Genomic DNA, 14,278 nt, shown 5'->3' on the forward strand with positions numbered 1-14,278 from the left:
TCTTTGGGATATAGCTTCTCTCAAGTCATTTCAGAGGTAGGAAAAATGTTCTCAAGTGTGTAAGTCAGAAAGAAGCTACATTAAATTCTCAGCATCAATATGATTTCAAAAGCATTTATTACAATAGTAGCAGTTTCCATATGAGTTGTAATACATGTTCTGAAAACACGTGTTATAAATTGATCAAATATTTATATTTAAGCACTGTTTATAATAATGCAAAATTAGAAAAGAGCCAATATGTCATTCAGTAGTAGAATTGATAAATAAAATATGGTATATTCATATGTTAGACTTCACTGTAGGAAAAATGAATGCAATCTATTTGTAACACTTCAAAATATGTCAGGCACTGTTCTAAGTGTTTTACATATATTAATTTAATTATCACAATAAATCTGAGAAGTGGACTCGATTATATCCTAATTTTACTGAGGAAGAATTGGAAAACAGAAATATTAAAAAAAATTGTTCAAGGTCACATTCAGGATGTATCTCTCTACAATCTAGGCTTTTACTTTCTATGTTCTAACTCAATCTGACTAGGTTATTTTTTAAAAACACAAATTGTTTTCTATAAAAGAGATAAATTGTGTAATACTAACAAGTCACATTAAAAATATCACATCACAACATCATTCTATAACATATTCTGTCATGGATATTTACTGGAAATTACACACACACACATATATTTATATATATATATATATATATATATATATATATAGAGAGAGAGAGAGAGAGAGAGAGAGAGAGAGAGAGAATGTTTTATATGTGTATGCATATTTATGTATAAATATACATATATGTATCTATATATACATGGATATAGATAATATATAGTCTAGGGTATGGTAAAGGGAGGTTATTTTTGTCTTTAACTTCTAAATTAAGAATATATCTATGTATCTCTTGTATAATTAAGAAAAATTAAAATAAAACAGGTCTAATAAAATCCTTTTTCTAAAACAGAGACTAGATGACAAATCAACTACTTCTCTTCCAAATGAGGTATAAATTACTTAAGAGCCACAACCCTTCCACTTAGACCTTATATCTTACTCCTGCTACTCCTATAGGAGGAAAACTGTTTCAAACATATGCTGCATTTTGTTCATTGTTTTATTTTGTCCATTAGATTCCACATGAATGAATTCATACGGTACTTGTTTTTTTTCTGACTCAAATAGAACAGACTGACAGCTGTCATAGGGGAGGGTGGTTGTGGGGCTGGGTGTAAAAGATGAGGAGATTAAGCAAAAAACAACAACAAAAAACCAACAACAACAACAACACAACTCATAGATACAGACAACAGTATGGTGATTACCAGACGGAAGTAGAAGAGAGTAAAGAGGGGATAAATGATGACAAAAGGAGACTTGACTTTGTGTGGTGAACATACAATACAATATACAGATGATGTATTATAGAATTGTGTACCTGAAACATATATAATTTTATTGACCAATGTCACCCCAATAAATTCAATAAAAAAGAAGAAAACACACCATATGCTGCATTTCCTCCCTCTAGGCCTCTACCTAGGCTCTCAGGGAGCCTGTCTTCAGGCAGCTCTTTGGGGAAAGTATCTACTCACACCTGCTGGGGGCCTCAGACTCTGGAGTATAGATACTGAGTACCTTTTGACCTGGGCTTTGGGTGCCAACCCCAATTCAAGTATAACAGGACAATTCTTGTTGTCCATCCTGTTAGGCATAAATCTTCAATAACCAGCTATGGGCCTGGCACAGAAACAAGCTCACCATAGAGACTGCTGAACAGACTCCCTGAGAGGCTCCAAAAGAGATGATGAGAGGAGAGGATTGGGGACATGGACTCACCATCATTGGCATCACACTGGGGAAGACTCAGTACTGCAGGTTCACTCCCTCCCCATTCCTTCCTGCTCACCCCTCAGGCAGATCTCTCCTGCAAGTCTGTGTTTCCATTCAAGGAAATGGAAACACCCGTGAGACCCTCAGATCCAGTAGTGACCTGTGACCAGCTGGCACTAGAGTGGAACTAGAGCCCAGCTCCTCCCTGCATCTCAGATTATAGCACTTCTTTCCAGCCGGCTCAGGAGAAGACTAGCATTCTGCTTTCCTTTTCTTTCTTCAGAATGCCTTCATGTGCCTTACTTGCACCTGTCTCTTAAAGGGATTCTTGTCTTCCTTGTCCCTTCCCATTCCTTGGTTTTCTTCTTTCTGCTCATTTCCCTGGATCTTTACTGCATCTTGGTGGGGAATCTGGGGTTTCCTCACCAGCTGCTTCATCACATCAACCCAATAGGTGTTCACTCATATTGTGGGATCCCCACTGATTTGTTTTCCCCTTTAGTTTCAACTCCACAGTTGCATCGATAAACTAACCTTAAAAGGCACAGACCTCAGCAGAAACCAAAAACCCAAAATATTGACAAATGGTCTGAAAACACCATGAAGCCAGAAAGGGGAACCTGATAGTTTTGTAACATCTGCTTCTTCCTTCATTATCCTACCGGTAACTAACTGGAAATACAGAAGAGCTAGGCCAGAGAGCAAAAGATGGCATGTCTACATCCACATCTTTCTATAAAATTGTTGTTGTTCCCTCTCAGAGACAAACCCTTGGATGTATAAAAACTATGATGTGCTCAACCCACAACACCACCAGCCTGGGATTCTGTTAGACAATCCACAGGAGCTGGTGGAGGTTGGGAGGGGATGCATAGGCTAACACAATACCAATATGCATCATATTCTCTACATATTATCCTATGAGATTTGGTCTCAGAGAGGGTCTGAAACTTATCCAAGTCACACCCTGAAAGGCAGCAGTCAGATTTTAAATTTAGGTTTGCCCAATCCCATAGTGCACCTATTTCCCTGTCATAGTGTTGCTTTCCAGTGCAGCAAGGTCAGCCCCTGGACCAGGATTCCTAAATCTGTAAATATATCAGTCAGTTGGAGAATCTTTTCAAAATATAAATTTGGTGGTTTTATTTCCAGCAGTTTTATTTTTGATGTCTCAAGTGGGGCTATGGAATGCATATATGGTCTACAATACCCCAGGTGAGTCTGATGATGAATTGGGTTTGAAGACCACTATTTTAAGGTATCTACAGCCAAAATTAAAGAAGCACTCATAAATATAGGACTTGTTTTGATAACTCATTATGGATTTTTAACTACAACCTTATGAAAATTTACATTTGCTTAGTTTATATAATACTTAAGGGTGGGGAGTTGCTAAATGTCTCCCTGCTATGCACAGAATTTCTAACTTTACTCGCCTGTTTGCTATCCCCTAGCTCCCTTGGCTTTCCCATAGTTGTAGTGCTGTAGGATCTGACCATCTGGTCTGGGTTTACCTTATCTGTACCCGTCATACTTGCATAGAGGTCAGCATTAAAGAAAGTAATCTTTTGAACGTCCTCTCATACGACACCCTTTTTATCCTGCTGATCACCTGCCCTTTTCTAGGCCTTTTCTAACTTCATTCCTCTCTTTTAAGGTTCATCAATCAGAATCACATACAGTCCAGATGAACAAGGTTTTGTAATAAGGGCATTGCTCTGGGTGTTCTTGGGGGAAACAATGTACTCATCCTAAAAAAGCAAATCCCAGTCTACAACTTAATATAGCATGGAAAACACAAAGGTAGAGGAAACAGGCACATGAATAAAAACTTCCTCTTTTCAGTCTTAGTCTATTCTTTTGCCTCTTTACATCTTAACATCTTAAAAGAGAGTGGGATTTGATGAGGGGACATTAGAGGAGCTGCAGTGACTGTGGAAGCAGAGATGTTCATGATTTCCAGCTGGTCCATATAGAGATGGAAAGTTCTAGGCAAAATTGTCTATGTTACTGTCCTTCTAAATCCCTTATTTCTGGGTTTCTATCCTTCCCTTTGCCTTCCTCTCTATTTCTTTAAAGATACTGCCCAAAGCATACCCCAAGTTGTCATCTTCTCCCAAACACTCATTCTCCCTACACTCCTCCCACCCTCAAAAGAAATGTGCAAATTTGCAGAAATTTTGCTGAGCAGGCAGCCAGCCCTAAGGAGCTGGTGATCTGATTATGTAATTAAAGCAATTTACTCTGAGTGTGAAAGAATCTTAACCCTTCCAGGGAGCATATGAATTTTGCAAGGCACTTGTCAAACCTAAATAATCTATGATTGATCACATTTTTGAAGCATCAGAATATACATAGGTATAGGGGTGGGGGGCTTTGGCTTTTGAAGAGATCCCTGTTTCTCTTTTTTGCATGCTGCTAGGCCAGGGTGGGATATAAGTGTGTGTGTGTGTGTGTGTGTGTGTGTGTGTGTGTGTGTGTGTTATAAGGAGAGAAAAGCAGATCCTGGATTGCAACTGCATGCTTGATTCGGTAAAGGCTTGGGAGAGAGATACCTGTTAACTGATAGGATCTCAATTTTTCAAAATTCAAATCTCAAAATTGTGGAGGGGTTTCTATGTTTTAAACTATTCCCTCTTTAATACCTTTGCCTACCCACAGCATTAGTTTCTCATATTCTTTTGTAGACTGGTAATCTCTTCCTGGAATTCATCAGAAATTCCTTATGTATTCCCTTTTATTTTTCTCTCCCTACAAATCTATCTTAGTGCCTACTATAAATTGAATTGCAGTCTCATAGAATTTCGGCACTGGAAAGAACCTAAGAAATCCTCCAGTGATATTTGTCATCCTAGTTTGAACAAGTCCCTGTCATTATTGCAGTCTGTTGTCTATTCATCCTTTTTCCTGATAAATGATTAGCATGAATTACCTTTCAGAAACTACTCCTCCATTACCTTAGCCCAGGTGGTTTGTCTGAGTTGGAGTCCATCCTCTATGAGGGATGGTGGGCCCTGATTATCTTATGGAAGGAAGCAACTATTCTATACCTCCCCCCTCTGGCCACAGTAATAAGTTCAGGAGTGAAAACAGGCCAGTTTTGGCTAAGGGGAATCAGGTCTGGACTTTCAATTAAACCATTGATGATAGAGCTCTTCCTGTGAATGTACAACAGAGGATAGAAGGTCTAAAGTGCTGTGGTCATCCTGTCACATGAAACTGAGCTCCGTTCAGAATGAAACCATGAGACAGGAGGGGAAGTGGGTCCTGTGGGCATCCTCAGCACCATGCTTCTAGCCTCTGTGTGACTAAGCCCGCCACTTCTCTGCCAAAAAATTTCCCTTTTGATTAACATCATTTTGAGCAGGGATTTCAATCATTTGCATCAGAGAGAATACAAAATCATAGGTCCATGATGGAAATGCATTTATTTCTACTGCAGCCTATTACACTTTTCTAAATGCTAGGAAATCCTTCCAACTATCTTCTTCTTTGAGTCATCTGTCCTTTGTTCATGTCTTTTATTTAAAGCATTACAGAGATAATCAAATTTTTTTCACTGTTATCATTCTAATATGTAAGCACAGTGAGCCTGGCAGGTCCTCCTCCGGGTCCCCAAGTTTACAATTGTGTGGGTTAAATAATGAGTTACAAAAGTTTTCTTTGCATGACAGGTTCCCACCCATTGAATTATACACATTGTTATAGTTCTTATTTAAATGTGATTCCTGTAATGGAATACCACAGGACCATGTAGGTTTATAACCCTGATATTCCTCTCCCACCAACCCCATTAAAACTTTATTGTTATTTATGCAACCTAATAATACTATTTTTTATTAGCTGCTGTATCACACTGGTGGTAACTCTGTCCTCCAAATAACCAAGGAAAATTTTCACATAAAATGGCAGTCACCTCTACCTTACATTTTTAGGATAACGTTTTTATTACATAATCAATACCTATATGTGACGAAAAATTAGAAGACATAGATAAGCATAAAGAAGAAAATCTAATTTCTAAAATTATCAACTATATAAACCACTGACATTGTCCTGAATATCTCTCTACACATTTTGGTTTTCATGTATTTGCATATATATATATATATATATATATATATATATATATATATCCATAAGCTTTATTTTATAAAAAATAAAAGTGGCTAAGAGGAATCAGGTCTGGAATTTTTTATAAAAAAAGTACATTTTTTATGTTATAAAAAAATAAAGAGTATAACATTCTTCTGTAGTCTTTTTTATCTCCTTTACATTAGCATATTTGCATGTTAAGGTGTAAATGCTTACTGCATAATTTTTAATGACTGCTTGGTATTCCATCAGATAGTGCTATGATTTGCTTGACCAATTGACTATTCACCATCTTTTAGTTGTTTTTCCTTGTCTGACACTAAACATTTTCCTGATTTTTTCCTTAGACTAAGTCTCTCAGGTTGAACACCCAGCTTAAAGGTTTTAAATATTTTAGAGCTGCACTGAAGGACTTGTATGCATGCATATAAGCATAACCAATGGACATAAGACACTGGTGGGTAGGGGAGGCCAGGGGATTGTCAAGAGCGGGGGGGAAAAAAGGACACATATGTAATACCCTTTGTAATACTTTAAGCAATAAAATAAATAAATAAATAAATAAATAAATAAATAAATAAATATTTTAGAGTTGCAGTTGTATATTTTCACATTTCCTTCAGAGGGATCAAACTAATGAATAATTCCATCAGCAACATCCCAAACATCACTAGCTATTATGTATTAAAAACAAAACAAAAACACAATACTATATTCAGGACATCATCACATTGCTTTTGGCCCAGAAGTTTGGCCTCTCAGTATTGTTTTAAATCTTAATTCTTTCATCAATGCATTATTTATCTTCACGTCCTGTCACATTCACATCTACAACTGATAAGTCACTTCTATGATATAATAACATTGATAAAAAACTTGACTAGGGCCACGTTAAGACTAGACCCTCTGAGAGGTCTTTCCAGGTTGATGGTAATGTATAACTTATTGCTCTGGGTCCAACACGCAAACTTTGTGCCTTCCTTACTATCACCCAACCCATTCCTTCATCTTGTCCACCAAGATGGTGTATTGACAAAAACATTAAGCTATACTTCTCTATGGATTTCCCTACCACATCTCCAGTAGCTCTCCCTTGAGATTAGAATTAAGTCCAAAGTAGCAATTCCCCACTGTAACATATTATACCTTCAGAAATATGAAACTGTCAACAGAGCAAGTCAGGTCAATAATTTATCAGAGTCTGCCTTTAGTAGATATTTCAGAGTGAATACCCCCATCTAGACCATTTATAAAAGTGTCAAAACTGGCCCCAGGAGTAATTCCTATGAGTCCTAATTATTAGCCTTTCACTACATAAAGAAATGTATATTTATCTTATTTCTTCTGGTTTCTTTTCTTCTTTTTTCCCCATCCTATCTCCTATTATACATTATTTCTTCTAACTCTGTAGTGATTCATTTTAATAGCTTTTGTTTGGTAAAGATATGAATGACTTCTTATGTTCTAAAAATCCTCTTAAACTTCTCAAGACCACTAGTACACATGTTAGAGATAGGGACAGTTCAGGTAATATTCAAATTGGAATGGGAGAGACAGAGCTTAGGCAAGTTATTTAAGTGAAGTGCAATAGTCTTAGTTTGGCCCTGACCAGATTGGCTCGGTGGATAGAGCGTTGGCCTGCGGACTTGAGGATCCAGGGTTTGATTCCGGTCAAGGGCATGTACCTTGGTAGCGGGCACATACCCAGTGGGGAGTGTGCAGGAGGTGGCTGATGGATGTTTCTCTCTCATCGATGTTTCTAGCTCTCTATCCCTCTCCCTTCCTCTCTGTAAAAAATCAATAAAATATATTTAAAAAAAATAGTCTTAGTTTGTTCCTTCATCTATAACATAGATTAATACCTACCATGCACATCTCACAGTGGTCCCAAGAATAGCAAATGAAAGAGTGTGTATGTGTGTCTGTGTGCATTATCATAAAGCATCAAAGAATAGAATATGATCATTAATATATTTAATAAAGTAATGTATGTGTATATGTATTATTTCATTGAATCCTCAGAGAAGTTAGGGTTATATCAATTTTAGTAAATGAAACAAGGAGGCTCCAAGAGTTTGCTAGTACCTAGGGTAAGGGCCAGAGTTGAATCACCAGTCCCAGCACATAAGATTCCAAACAAATGGCAATTTGACTTTCCAAGTTCTGAAGTATGTGGTTGCAAATAATTCACTACTTGTCATAGAATATCAAAGTCTGTGAATTTAACATATTATAATGAATACAATTTAAGATGGTTCAAAATCATATCTTTGGTTATGCCATTCTGATGCATTGGAATTGCATACTCTTCCCCAAGTGATATAAAAAGGGGGTGGAGGCATGATACAGCTAGTATGAAATTAATTATTTACCCTTAACATCCAGACTTTCTGAAGGGCCCACAGGGAGCAGCAGATACTGACACCACTTTAATAAGCGTGTTGCCTATAAATTATTGCTGTGCCTGACTTCAGTATAAATGTTGTGGTGTTTTATCGAAATCTGGGTAAGCCCATGGGAGTGTGTTGAGCATATGAATGTCATCTGTTATCTGTGTCACAGCAGAGACGGTCGCCGGAAATGCTGGACAACACGAGGCTACAGCTCTGAATGCGATATATAGTCATTGATATGCTTCTCCTGAAAGGATCTCTTCATGGAATATCTGATGTATGGTTTAGCCCAGCGGTTCTCAACCTGTGGGTCGCGACCCCTTTGGGGGTCGAACGACCCTTTCACAGGGGTCGCCTAAATACATCCTGAATATCAGATATTTACATTATGATTCATAACAGTAGCAAAATTACAGTTATGAAGTAGCAACGAAAATAATTTTATGGTTGGGGGTCACCACAACATGAGGAACTGTATTAAAGGGTCGCGGCATTAGGAAGGTTGAGAACCACTGGTTTAGCCTATTCCCCCAAGGACAGAAATACCATTATTTTGAGATTTGAGCCCATGTGACTAACTTTAGCTTACATAAAGCAGATCCCATTGTAATCCCTCAGCTACCTAGATCCCATTTAATTAAGTTCCTTAAAACAAAGAAAATGGATCCTTGATAGTAGAACAAGTACAGAGGCTTGGAATGACTGAGACTTCACATTATATTAAACCCTTTTGAAAAAGCCCCCAGGGTAAGTAGGATACATGGAGGCCAGAACATAGAGAAGCTAATGTCCATCTCAGCTCTGTGTGACCTGCTGAATTAATATATATATGCTTAAGCGACCTTTAAGGTGGAATGGCACAAGGACCAGAATGACTGGTCGCTATGAGGTGCACTGACCACCTGGATCAACTAATCAGGGCCTGCTGGCCAACATCCTGGTCCCCCTCCCCCCGCCCCCCGCCAGCAGATCGGACAGGGAATTGGGACTGGGTAGCAGCAGAAGTGGGTGGCACCAGGCCAAGGCGGCTGCCAGCAGCCGGGGGGAGGAAGGCCCTGGCCGGCCAACCTCCTGGTTGGTCCCTGAAGGCTTTTGAAAAACCTTTCAAGGCAGGGGAGGGTGGGGGTGAGGGGGAAAGATCAACCAAAGGACTTGTATGCATGTATATAAGCATAAGTGATGGGTGTGGACAACAGGGGGTGAGGGTGAGGGCAAGATTGGGGGGATGAGGGGACATTGGGGGGATAAGGACACATTTGTAATATCTTATTCAATAAAGGGAAAAAATGTAAAAAAAATTTCAGTGGCAAAACCAAAGTCGGTAAATGAGTAAAATATTTCCATCACTGAAAAAGGAAATGAGCTTTTATGAAGCAGCATATACCCTAACATTCAACTTGAAGATTTTATTCTACCAATAACTGCCACAAAATACAAGGAATAAAAAATCAAGACTATTGGACAGAGAAAAAAAAAACCTTTCTGGGGAGGCTTTTCTTTTCCCCCAGTGTGCACAATTCAAAGGTGTTAGCCGCAGAGCTGCCCGCCATGGAGCTGCCCAATCTCTCCCTACACCCAGTGGGACTGAGTCTGCTGTGGTGAAGGCGGAACACCTGGAGCCTCTGCCCACAGGCAGGAACCTGGCAGGGGTGGAGCATGGACACAGTGTCCTCGGGCAGGACCACCCGGCCCCCAGCTCGCTCTCTGCCTGGAGGCGCCCAGCTGTAGACCTCCGACCCCATTAACTGGATCAGTGGAAAGGTGGAAAGTGACCCAGGAGGGTGAGGAAATGAAACTTGGGGCAAGTACCACAGTTGCAGTCCCCATGACCTTCCCCTCCAGGATAATGCTGCACTCCCTAACCTCCCATGCGCCAAGAGATAAATGTGGATTCCCAAAGAGGCAGGCCCCGGAGGAGCTTCAGCTGAGGGGACAAGAGGAGTTACTCACTTCTGACACCCCCACCCTTTGCTTTAAGGCTGCATTCTCCTTCCCTAATACATGTTGCTTGAAGTACACGATGGTTTGTGTTTAGACATGAGATAAACTTGGGGAAAGCAAAGTTTTGTGCTTTAGAACAGAAAAGTCTGGAGTCTTTGGGGAAGGTGTGTGTCTCTCTCTCATTTTCACACACACACACACACACACACACACACACACACACACACACTCACTCCTTCCTCCCCTCTTCCCTGGCCTGGAGAATCTTTACCCACAAAGTTAACCCTAGCTCCTCAGAACCCACCCTTACTGGTGTGGCCTCTGTTTTGTTTTGTGTTTTTTTTTTTTATCTCACAGGACTTTTTTCTAACCTCTAAACAGTCAGACATCCCCTGAGGGGTCCCGGATTGGGAGAGGGCGCAGGCTGGGCTGAGGGACCCCCCACCCCATGCACAAATTTCATGTACCAGGCCTCTAGTATTTAAATAATTGAAATGCCAAGTCCAGTCTTGTGAATTCCCCTTAAACAATGATTATTAAACCAGCCATGGGGTTTCTTGGGTGTATTTCTGGGTGGGTAATTCTGGATTGTAAGGTACATTTTTAACAACAGGCAGAGTTTAATTTATTAATGGTTACTCTTGCAAGATTTCTACATAATTTAAAAGATATTATTTGCCCCCTCTCTTTTTCTTTCCCTCCCCCTCTCTCTTCTCTCTTCTCTCTCTCTCTCTCTCTCTCTCTCTCTCTCTCTCTCTCTCTCTCTCTCTCCCCGGCCTCTCTCTCTCGCCAGACATGGAGGAGAAAGTCACAGGCAGATTTAAAAATAAGCAACAACTCTGGTCAGCAGCTGCATACACACAACATCAGAGAATGTTCTAAAACAGTCAGGGAATATCTGCTCCACAAAAAATAGAGAGAAATTATCCCTGATCTCTAAGCAGCAGAAGGAACAATCTAACAGTTCTTCATCCATAGCTGGCAAGGACTCTGTTTAAAATGATCTGAACACTGAGTAATCACGGAAGCCAAGGCTTGAGTTTGTCTGCAATTAATTACAAGGATCCTGACTGAGCCAGCAGTCATCGTGGGCACACTCTGGGAGACAGAGAAAGAATGAAAGGAACCAACATGATGAAAAGACAAGGGGAACCAGTGTACAGTGCACAGCAGGCATGTCAGACTGAGGGAAAAGAAAGTAGAATATCAGAAATCCATTTCGTGTTACTGTATATACTGCCATTGCATTCCATTATGCTTAAGTTAACGGTAACAAGCTATATTGAAACTTCAATCCATAGGTTTTAAGTCCTTCAACTAAAGATTCCCACCAAGTATTATAATATTATTATCAATGACTGTACCAGGGGGACCTTAAATGACAATTGCAGTTAACATTCTAGCATACAAAGAGGATAGGAGTGTGATCACTGATTAGGGTATACACCAGCTAACATAGCACATTCATATCAATCCACTAAATAGTAAAATTAATTGTTTTTATTAGAGAGATTTTATTTTTGCTTACTGAAGGGAAAAGAGATGTTTTTAGATAAGAGCAATATTGTTCTACATTTAAAAAATTAAAAATAAAAACCTTCTGCTTTGAGTACAAGCACTTCAGTTTTGAAATTTAATTTGTAATCCAGAGTGAGCCAAACTGATACACAGTAACAATAAATGGCATAATATAATGATGAAAAGTATTAGACCTTACTGTTTTCCCAATGACATTGTTTCATTTGTTTCTTGTTTCTTTCCTTATTTACATGTGTCAATGATTAAGCTGGCTCATACTTTTAGAATGCCAAGCAAATTTAGGAGGAAATATGACTGGTGTATATTGATTTAATTTTTAAAGTTTAAATAATCATCTTATCATTTAAAAAATCATGTCATCAACTCCGAATAAAGATTGTGGCTTCCAAGAGTACTACAAAGAATTTAACACTTGTCAAGGCTCTGCATATATTAAAACATTCAGGGAGAGGAATTCCAAATTGTTGCCCTCTTCACTATCTTTCTTTATATTCCTATACCACTTCATATCTCTCTTTTTCATAGCATACCACACTTATTTGCCAGTACCTTATTCATAAAAAAATATCTCCAACCTTATCTTTCCTAGGCCACTATACATCCTCAGCACTGCTGCCCTAGGGAATACTCAGAACAATACATGTCAAATTAAACCTTTTCTTTAAAGGCCACTGGTGCTGGGGGTTGGGGAGGGGAAGACCAGTTATGACAAGGTATGGGTGAAGAGTTCTATGATATCAAAATATTGACAAAAGGAGCAATAAAGAGTGACATTTCGATGAAATCAAAGCATCACATAAAATAATGAACACCAGCATGTTTTACTCATAACTTACAGCACATGCTTCCTGGGAGCAAGTGCTCCCATACATGCTCAAGTAATCTCTTTATCTCCTCCTCCTTCCCCCTCCTCCTTTCCCCTCTCTTCCTTCTCTCCCATCTTCCTTGGACTCCTTTTCCCACTCCTCCTCCTCTTCCCCTCTCCCACACTCTCCTGGGATTGCTGGCTTACTAGCTCACCCCCTTCCTGTCCCTCTTTTCCTTTCCCTCATTTTCTTCTCTTCTTTCTCTCCCTTTCTCCCTCTCTCCCTCTCCCTTTCACTCTTTCCCTGCTTAGTTGACAATAAGGTCATACAGTCTTTTGCCCCACTTTATACTCTTTTGACAGTGACATTGGAAACCTTCAGTACAACCTAAAATAATTTCAGAATAGTGTAAATGCAAAAACACATACACATATACTGAAAACACATACACCAAATTGTTACTATTATTATTATTATTTATAGTTAGTTATATATTATTGGAGCATTATAAGAAAAACTTAAAGTAAATTTTTAAAATATCAATTAACACATCTCGTAGGGCAGAAAGCTATTGGCCAAAAGGAAATAAAACATGTTTATGAAGATCAAGTCTTTTTGGATCAATCTAATCACTTTCTATCTATGAATGACAACTTAATGTCACAGATTGTAGGGAAGTGACAGAGATGCTCTTGCTGATACCTTTAAAGTCTTGGTCTGCTTGATATTTGACAAAATGAACTAAAATTTAAAATTGTCTTTATGCTTTCTGCAAAGTCTATAAATTGCAAAGTTCTATAACTAAAAGTTGAGCCTCGTTATGATGAAGATTTCAACAGCCTACACATTGTGCACACTACAAGCTTCTCAGAAAAAATGTGCATCAATGTTAATTAAGCATTCATTAGAAAAGAAGGCTAAGTGAGCCATGGGAAAAAAACAGAAAGTAAGATCTAGCCATTCGTAATTTAGAAAGTCAGAATAACCCGTCTTGATTAGACGTTAAGGGTCAGAGTTTTGGGAAGATTACTACAGGAAGAAAAAAAAAGAGCAGTGACAAAGGAAATTTTTTCTCTTGCTTTTTATCTTTCATTTAAGACTTCAAGAACAGTTGTGCAAAAAGACTGAATGGGTATGTTCAAAGGGTCAGTACTGTGAGAAAGGAACTAGAATAGAGTTTAAGATCTCACAAGGACTGATTAAGAAGGCTATTGTAAGAAAGCTAATTAAGGCAATTAACCCAGCATCAGGCAGAGCAGCTGGTGGGGATTTTTCAAGCAAAACCTGAACAAGCTTAGATGTCCCACTGTCAATGGCACAGTCCAGGGGCTCCTGGCTTTTACAAAAAAAGATAAGAATAAATGGTAATTTAGGCCCGGGGAGGAATCCAAGGGTTTGATTAAGTAAAGTAATAATTGATAATTGCTGAGGAGGAATTAAAATTGTCTAAGTGTACTTAAAGGTAATAATGTGTACTGAGAGTTCCTCAAAAACTGTAAGATGACAGGCACATTTTGACTTAATTCATCTCAGTTTGACAATAAACCTAATGTATATTACTTAAGGCAGAACTTAAGTAATATAAAATATCATAAATGGTTGGACCCCAAGAAATACATTATTTGATCCCATTGTCTAATTATAAGTCATTGCTTACCCATTG

The sequence above is a fragment of the Myotis lucifugus genome, unplaced genomic scaffold (genome assembly GCF_000147115.1).
Source record: "Myotis lucifugus unplaced genomic scaffold, Myoluc2.0 scaffold_84, whole genome shotgun sequence".
Taxonomy (NCBI): Eukaryota; Metazoa; Chordata; class Mammalia; order Chiroptera; family Vespertilionidae; genus Myotis; species Myotis lucifugus.